Here is a 9,272-nt window from a genome sequence, read left to right as displayed (position 1 = left end):
CAGTTTTGTGATTTCTCAAAGAACTCAAAGCAGAATTACCATTCCACCCCAGCAATCCCAGTATTGGTTATATATCAAAAGGAATATAAATCATTCTACCATAAAGACAATTGCACTCATATGATCATTGCAGCACTGTTCAAAATAGCAAAGATACGGAATCAACTTAGGTGCCTATCAATAGTAGGCTAGATAAAGAAAATGTAGTACATATACACCATGGAACACCATGCAGCCATAAAAAAGAACAAGATTATGCCCTTTGCAGCAACATAGGTGGAGCTGGAAGTCATTATACTAAGTGAACTAACAGGAATAGAAAACAAAATACCATATGTTCTCTCTTACAAGTGGGAGCTAAACAGTGAGCACATATGGACACAAAAAAGGGAACAGCAGACACCAGGGCTTGCTTGAGGGTGAAGGGTGGAAGGAGGGAGAGGACTGAAAAACTACCTATTGTATAATATTCTTATTACCTAAGTGATAAAATGATCTGTGTACCAAACCCATCCAACATGCAGTTTACCTGCCCATGTACCCCTGAACCTAAAATAAAATTTAAAACAAAACAAAACAGTGTCTCTAGACATTACCAAATGTTTCCTGGGGGATAAAATCACCCCTAGTTTAAAACCACTGACCTAAAATATGGGTTGGGGTCCAGGCAGGAAAGAGATACATACTCAGGTTAAGTAATTTAAGGAGAATTTTAAAGAGATACTAGTTATAAAAGTGTAAAGAGAGTGTAAGGAAAGACAATTACCAAAGTCCTAAAGGGGCAAAATAAGGATGAAGCATGTTGGGGGTTGAGGGAGACACAGAGAGGGAAGGAGGAGAAGGGCGTGCAGAGATGGAGATGAGGCATAGATTCCAGAGGGGACATCCTATTAGAAGCTGAGACCTATAGGTAAAGGGTAAAGTGGAAAATTAATGCCCTGATTTCACAGTCTGGGCTCCCCATGAGCTGAACCCAATCAGGTGCCAAACGACAAGGGAGCCCACTGATAAGGTTCAGACAGGTCAGCCTCCCAGGACATAGAGCAGAGTGGAAGGGGGGAACATAGCGTAGGTTGGAAGGACAAAGAGAAAACATCCACCACACCTAGTTCTCCAATTCTGAGAATTTAAGAAATTATAAAAATGGTAGGGAGCCGAGGCCCGAAAGTCCGACACTGGTCGGTGGGTGCATGCCCAGCACACACTCCCCGGAGCTGAACCAGGGCGAGTAGAGAGCTGTCAGATACTATAGCCATATGAAGTTGAACATGGCAGAAGAAGAGGACTAATGTCTGATTCCTTCATTAATGTCCAAGAGCATATCAGACCAGGCTTGCAAATGCTAAGGCAAATCTGAGAAGCCCATTGAAAAGAAGAAAAGCAACAGGAAGCTAATTTGAAATTCAGGCAGAAGAGTTTAAAAGAAGAACAAGAAAGACGTGGACAATGGGTTGAAAAATGCGCTAGGCTGTGAAAACAAAGGGTTTGCCTTGCTCCAAAAGATGGGCTATAAAAGTGGTCAGGCACTTGGTGAGAGTGGGGTTGGTATTGTTGAACCGATTCCTCTCAATATCAAAACACGGAAAAGTGGCATTTGGTCATGAGGCATCAGTAAAACGGAAAGCAGAGGAAAAATTAGAAAGCTACAGAAAAAAGATTCACATGAATAACCAAGCTGAAGAAAAAGTTGCAGAACAGTTTCAAATGCAACTTAAAAATAGGCAAGATGAAACGAAGCTAGAAGAAGATCTCAGAAGAAGCCAGTGAGTCTGTCAACAATTGGACACCCAGAAAAATATTCAGGTTCCCAGGGAAGCACGGTTGGTTGAGGCTTGAAGAAGAGACTGAAGAAGAAGAAGAAGAAAAAGAATGGGATGAAGATGAATATAAGTGCAGGGGCCATTGAAAATAATATGCTAAGAATAGATAAGGCTCAAGGACAGTATCTCTAGCTAGTTGCACTTTCAATGAACTCCAGTAGTCAAGGACAGTATCTCTAGTTAAACTTTTAATGAACTCTAGTAGGCGCCAAGAAGACAGACAAAATAAGAAAGAACTTAGAGACAAAGAACTAAGCAGGTTATATCTGGGTGCAGAAAGTTTGTTTTACATTATGTTATTTTTGCTGACGTGGGATTTATGGAATATAAATAAAGTGAGGCGGAGGCTCTAGGCGCGGCCGCCATGTTCTCTGTTTGTCTTTGTCTCTTGTGTCTGTTCATTCTCCACCACCCCCGGCGCGGTCCCCAATATATAAGAGTGAAGATTTAAGTGTACTGGAAAAATTATAAATATTGACTAGTTATTTAAGAGAAGAATTTCCGGCCGGGCACGGTGGCTCAAGCCTGTAATCCCAGCACTTTAGGAGGCCAAGACTGGCGGATCACGAGGTCAGGAGATCGAGACCATCCTGGCTAACACAGTGAAACCCCGTCTCTACTAAAAAATACAAAAAATTAGCCGGGTGAGGTGGCGGGCGCCTGTAGTCCCAGCTACTCGGGAGGCTGAGGCAGGAGAATGGCGTGAACCCGGGAGGCGGAGCTTGCAGTGAGCTGAGATCTGGCCACTGCACTCCAGCCCGGGCGATAGAACGAGACTCCGTCTCAAAAAAAAAAAAGAGAGAAGAATTTCTGTATTGTATTTGGTTTGGAACAGCCTACAAAGATAAAGAAGACCCATCTCCAGATTGTCCAGGACCAACTTCTACAGGTCATGACTAAGATTATTCCCAACAAACTGGAAACTTGAAAAATGTTATTATTTCTTAGGGACAGACAATTCAGCAGTTAGAAATCCCAAATTTTTTATGCCAGTAAAGAAAGAGGGATTTTATATAATGTCTTGTTCTTTTTATTCTTTAGAATATGAGAGTTCACTGACTTGAAAAAAATAATGCAATACCTTTCAGAACCCAAGTATCATAGAGATGGACAGTTACAGTTTACTGCTGTATTATAGGTGAGGGGTTTAAGGACACCAACAGGTAACTCTCTTATTCCCCTCTTGTTATGCCCAGACCGTTTGTTCCCCGAAAAAGACCACCAGAGTCCAGAGTCAAAGCCAAGCGGCAAGGATCTTTAATGCAAGTTCGAACTTGGTCCCTCCGTTCCACAACATACAGGAGGGCCCAGAACAATGCGTGCGCTTGCCTTTTATAGCCTAATGTAAACAGGACTTGTAAAGTTGCAGAGGAACGAGGGAATTCTCTAGGTTACAGCATTACAATTGGTTAACATTTTAAGTTTATACATTTAGCAGTTTTTTTATTGGTTCCCGCGCTCTCACAAACGGCTGTGTTCTTATCAGGGATTTTCCAGGTGGTGTCCTTCTAAAGTTGAGATATATGGTAGTCTTTGAATTGAAAGATATATGGTAGGGAGACATATGGTGGGATGAGCCCAGGAAGTTGAGGGATATATGGAGGGGAGACATATGGTGGGATATGTTTATACTGGGCTCAGGAAGTTGAGAGATATATGGCAAGCACTAGTAATTAGAACAGAAAAAGAACAAGACAGGGACTTTCACATTGCTTGTCTATACAACATCTGAAATCTATAGATAACATTATCGGTTAGGTCCGGCGTCAACTTTTAACTAGGCTCAAGGCGCCGCCCGGGCTGTCTGCCTGTAGGGTCAACTTCTAACTAGGCTCAAGGCGTCGCCCGGGCTGCCTGCCTGTAGATTTCATTTGGTCTCTTTCACTCTTCACTTTGGAACAAGTTGAGAAATAAGAAATGGGAGTCAGAGGAAGAGAAAAATATCCACTTTATCAGTGAATAAGCTGAAATAGAGAAGGCTGAATTTTTCTCCAGACACTAATATTTCTCCCTGATTGGAAAGAACTGCGAGCCTCTGCCTTGTTGGGGCAGAGCCCATCTTTGCATTCTGAGACCAGTTAGCTTTCAAGGTCCACCAAGGGCTGGACCACACATGCTCAGTTCCTTCTTGTATCACCCATGGGATGAGACAGTTCTCTGTTAGGAAGGAATGAATTAGGGTACAGAGAGCTTTTTCCTACACTTCTCGCTTTGAAGGAGCAAGGAGAATTTCCCTTCCCTCCATCCAAGCATGAAGAGGAGGGGAAACATATTCCCCTCAGTAAGACTGATGTCAGAGGCAATGTTCCACCAGTACAACTAAATTCTAATCCATTTTACAGACAAAATAACTGTGATAATTTCTGGTAAAATCATGAGTTTTCATGACAATGTGATCCACTAACTGTGATTTGCTGGAAGTTTTGGCTATAGAAACTTAAGAATTGTGAGGAAATTCAAATATCATGTGATCCAAGTACTTACTGAAACCCCTTGATAGCACTCCCAGTGAGTGATAATTCAACCTTTGCTTTTATTCTTCCAGCCACAGAGAGCTCACTGCTTTAAAACCATTCCAGGCAGGGCGTACTGGCTCACACCTACAATCCCAGTACTTTTGGAGGCAGAGGTGGGCGGATCACGAGGTCAACAGATCAAGACCATCTTGGCCAACATGATGAAATCCCATCTCTACTAAAAAATACAAAAATTAGCTGGGCATGGTGGCTCATGCCTGTAGTCCCAGCTAATTGGGAGGCTGAGGCAGGAGAATCGCTTGAACCGGGTAGACGGAGGTTGCAGTGAGCCAAAATCATGCCACTGCACTCCTGCCTAGCAACAGAGCAAGACTCCATCTCAAAAAAAAACAAAAACAAAAACAAAAACAAAACAGTGCTCACTTCGGCAGCACATATACTAAAATTGGAACGATACAGAGAAGATTAGCATGGCCCCTGCGCAAGGATGACATGCAAATTCGTGAAGCATTCCATATTTTAAAACAACAACAACAACAACAAAAAAAAACCATTCTTACTTGGTAGCTCTAAATTATTTTCATTGTCTTCTCTTAAACTGGAATCTGCTCCCCTGTAATTTTACTGAATACAGCTAAGGACATACCGTGTGGCATACTATGAGAGAGTTCCATCCAGGGTGAGGCATCAAAATCATGAACCTTTTTAAAAGTTCATATGCTCAGGTATCTCTCCTTATGAATGATTTTGACTTATCTAGTCTAAGGCGGTTGCTGGATATCTATATATTTATTTTGAAGTCCCAAGAATGAATGACAAGCACCTGAGGATAAGAACTAGCGCTGAGATTAAGTATGGTGCGCCACTGTTCTTTGGGTAGAGTTGTGATCACCTATGTGATTTTATAGCTCACCTTTTAGTTGCATCGAGCAAGAGATCAACCTCTTCTTTTATTAGAAACAGCATCCATAAGAAAATCACAAAAACTAACCTATACTTGCTAGGGTAAGATAATCAGTAGTATAACTTGTATTAATCTCTGACCTAATATCACCTAATTCACTTTTCAAGTTTAACTTGGGGACCTTTACAAAATAGTAATAAAAGGATCCCACCCCAAGAGATTCTGATGCCACTGGTCACTGTGACTTGGACATCACTGCCCTTGATTCTAAAATGCAGCCTAGCTTGAGCCACTGATGTAGTTAACTCTGGAGCCTCAGTTCTTCATCCAGAAAACTAATAATTATTTTTATGAATGTAAATATATATATATATAATATTTAAGTATATATGGTTGGATGCTACTGTTTAATTTTTTTATTAAAAAAATTATAAAATTGGCCAAGTACAGTGGCTCACTCCTATAATCCTGGCACTTGAGGAGGCCAAGGCAGGCAGATCACTTCAAGCCAGCAGTTCGAGACCAGCATGTCCAACATGGTGAAACCCCCTCTCTACTAAAAATACAAAAATTAGCCAGGCGTGGTGGCACGCACCTGTAATCCATCTACTCAGAAGGCTGAGGCATGAGCATTGCTTGAACCTGGGAGGCAGAGGTTGCAGTGAGCTGAGATCATGCTGTTGCACTCCAGCCTGGGTGACAGAGCAAGACCCTGTCTCAAAAAATATATATATATATATAAAATTACATTAGTAGCTATTAATAAAACAGAGGAGTACATTTTACCCTTGCCATTACAGTCAATATTTTGGTGTCATTTCAGCCAACATACCAATATTCAGTCAAGTCCCAAAGTCAAATGGATAATTTCAGGTGGAATCAAGTTAGGCAGGAAATGGCCTTTCTCCTCTTACTGACTATGGGGACAACCTACACCTGCTCAGTGGCCTAAACTATTTTAAATATGTTCATGACAATTACGCTAACAATGCCAGAATAACACTGATGGAACCCATGACTTCATCAGGATTGTGATCTACATTTACAGGCCTAGGACTAGAACTGGACCAGCTTAGAGAGTGGGAGATACCCCTCCATTCTCGTCCATCAGAGGATAAAAATATAGGCTTTCAGTCAGGCAGGGTGGCTCACTCCTGTAATCCTAGCACTTTGGGAGGTCAAGGCAGGCAGATCACGAGGTCAAGAGAACGAGACCATCCTAGTCAACATGGTGAAATCCCGTCTCTCTACTAAAAATACAAAAATTATCTGGGCGTGGTGGTGTGCGCCTGTAGTCCTAGCTACTCGGGAGACTGAGGCAGGAGAATTGCTTGAACCAGGGAGGCAGAGGCTGCAGTGAATCAAGATCATGCCATAGCACTCCAGCCTGGTGAGAGAGCCAGACTCTGTCTCAAAAAAACAAACAAACAACAACAACAACAAAAAAACAGGCTTTCAGCTGGGTGTGGCCATGAAGGCCTATTGTTCTAGCTACTCAGCGGGCTGAGGTGGGGAATCCCTTGAGCCCAGGCGTTTGAGACCAGCCTGGGCAACATAGTGAGAGACCCCCATTTTAAGGAAAAAAAAAATCAGGTTTTCAATATGAGTAAAAACTTATTTTTCGGCCTTTTATGACTTTATAAATAGGCAATAATGAACACCGAGGGAAGCAAAACATTGAAAAGAATTTTAAAATTTGTTTTAGAACATTCATATGAAATTTGAAACTGCAAAACAATGTAAAATTTAATGTAATGTCATTTACTTTTGTGTATATTGTGCTATGTTTATTTTCAAAGTCCTATCTCGAAATTCTAAAATGTATTTTAATTAAAAATCAAAAATACTGTAGTTTCTGAAATTAAAAATAAATACCTTAACATACAAAAAAATTAAATTAAAATGGTAAATCAACCCTAGAAGTCCACAAGTCAGCTTTCATTTAAAAGGACGTTGTTTCTCTGCACATCATTCAAGTTTGTAAAATTACATACCAAGAACCTCCCTAATGTTCATACCAGACCCATTGCCTGCCCTGGCCTCTTATTGCTGGGCTCATTAACTCAACAAATACTTATTTAGATCCCACCATGGTCAGAGAACTGTACTGGCGCAAAGTGGCTGAAGAAAGGGCAGTTCATAGGGAATGTCAGACCTGAGCCTCATGTCTCCATCAGGAAACAACTAATGCATGTGGATAAAATAGGGCTCTCCTCAGCCATCACCAGTGTGAGGACAGTGTCACAATAATATCCTCAATGTCAGTGGTTCATGTCTACACTGCCCCTGCAGGATTCCATCATTGTCTCTGCAGCTATATCTAGGATTATCAGCAAGAGTCTTAAATACCTTTGCTGGGATATCCCTTCCTCTATTCTCTTATTTCCAAGGGGAGGCTTCTTCCCTATTCCCCAGAAAGGAACAGCAGTAGAGTGACCCCCTCCAGCTCTTCCCTGCTCCTCCCGTTGGAAGGAGGAGTAATGAATATGATTGGTGAGATGGGCCCAGCTGACATTCCTTGGGCCACCTTAGTCCTGGGCAGGGCCGCTGCACTAAGCAAGGACAGCAGGAGCCACCTACTCTTGCCAAGCATGGTGGTTGCTTGTGCCACTTGCTCCTTCCAGTAATCAGATGAAGTAGGGCCTGCTGCGGGCCAGCCTAGCCAAGCTTCCAATTTCCCAGTTCCAGTTCGTTAGCCTGCAACTAAATATGCAAAGCAAAGTCATGTGAATCTCAAGGTCTATGTGAGAAAGAGAAGCTCTGTTGCCAACTCACCTAAGCCCATAGGGCTGCCCAACATTGTCAGATTTGGAACAAGGAGGCAATATTGGTCACAGCCAACCTTTAGAGGTAGCTGGGAGCTAAGTGACTCCTCCCCCATAGCTCACTGCTATGTAGCATGTTAGAACAAAAACAAGTCTTAGACCAAATTTTCTGTTTGTGTAATCATTTCTTAGAGCATGTGGGCTCAAAATAATCATGCAACCTGTTCTGTAAACTCAGAGACATCTTGTTTTCTATACTTGGGCTCTCCAATAAGAAAATTTCAAGAGAATTTCATTCATTTGTAATCAACTCCCTTTTAGTTGGATCAAACAAGTGCCTTTGAGAATTGGAGGACACACAGCTAAGTGACCTTCTAACCTTCAGTTTGTGCTGGCGTATTTTCCTGGCCGGGGTCTTAAATCTCCTTGACTCAAAGGTGGTGATGCCTGCAGAGTCTTTCTGGCAGGCAAATATTTTTAACCAATCACTCATCTGGTGAAAATTATTATTTCTACACATCCCTTATGCAAATAAAAACCCCTCACTGGAGATTTCAGATCAAGATATTTGAAGCCACCTCTGGAAGGTGGAGTCCTCATTAGGCTCTTTCAAATCCCAGCTAATTACCCAGACAGTGGGAATTTCAGATGAGAATTATGATGGATTAGAGCTGGCTGAACATTTTTTATGCTCCTCTATTTGGAAATCTAATTCCCCTCCCTCTGAAACTAGGCCAATAGGATATAGATAGATAGAAATAGAAATAAAGATAGAGAAACAGAGAGAGAGAAAGGCAGGGAGGGATTTTAAGGAATTGGCTCATGAAACTAGGGAGGCTGACAAGTCAAATCTATGGGGCAGACCGGCAGGCTGGAGACTCAGGGGAGAAACGCTGTCATTCATGTTCAAAGGCAGTCAATGGGCAGAATTCCCTCTTCCTCAAGGGAGAACAGTCCTTTTTCTCTCTTAAGGCCTTCAACTAATTGGATGAGGCCCACCCTCACTAGAGAGGGCCATCTGCTTTACTCTGAAAGTCTGATGTAAATGTTAATCTCATCTTTAAAAGATACCTTCACAGAAACATCTAGAATAATGTTTGAACAACTATCTGGGTACCGCAGCCTAGCCAGTTTGATACACAAAGTCCACCATCACAGTCAGCATTGTTGGCAGGAGATGTGATGTCACGTGACTTCCAGGGCTAAGTGATAAGAAGCCTTGAAGCCTTAGCATGGGTCTCCTGGAATGTTCTCTTGGAAGTCTGGCTCCCTGAGATCACCATAATGTGAGGAAGCCCAAGCTAGC

General features: G+C 42.1%; 1 non-coding gene and 1 pseudogene across 1 annotated transcript; both read left to right on the top strand.

Annotated features, from left to right (window-relative positions):
• Positions 1–1,220: 1,220 nt before the first annotated feature.
• LOC117076482 lies at positions 1,221–2,720 on the top strand (annotated as a pseudogene).
• A 1,992-nt stretch (positions 2,721–4,712) lies between these two features.
• On the top strand, positions 4,713–4,819 carry LOC117084564. The gene has a single exon (XR_004437497.1). It is a non-coding gene; the product is annotated as a U6 spliceosomal RNA (small nuclear RNA).
• Positions 4,820–9,272: the final 4,453 nt, after the last annotated feature.

This window comes from Trachypithecus francoisi, unplaced genomic scaffold (assembly GCF_009764315.1).
Source record: "Trachypithecus francoisi isolate TF-2019V2 unplaced genomic scaffold, Tfra_2.0 Lachesis_group0, whole genome shotgun sequence".
NCBI classification, from domain to species: Eukaryota; Metazoa; Chordata; class Mammalia; order Primates; family Cercopithecidae; genus Trachypithecus; species Trachypithecus francoisi.
The sequence above is the reverse complement of the archived record's forward strand: the minus strand, read 5'-3'. Positions and strand labels throughout refer to the sequence as shown.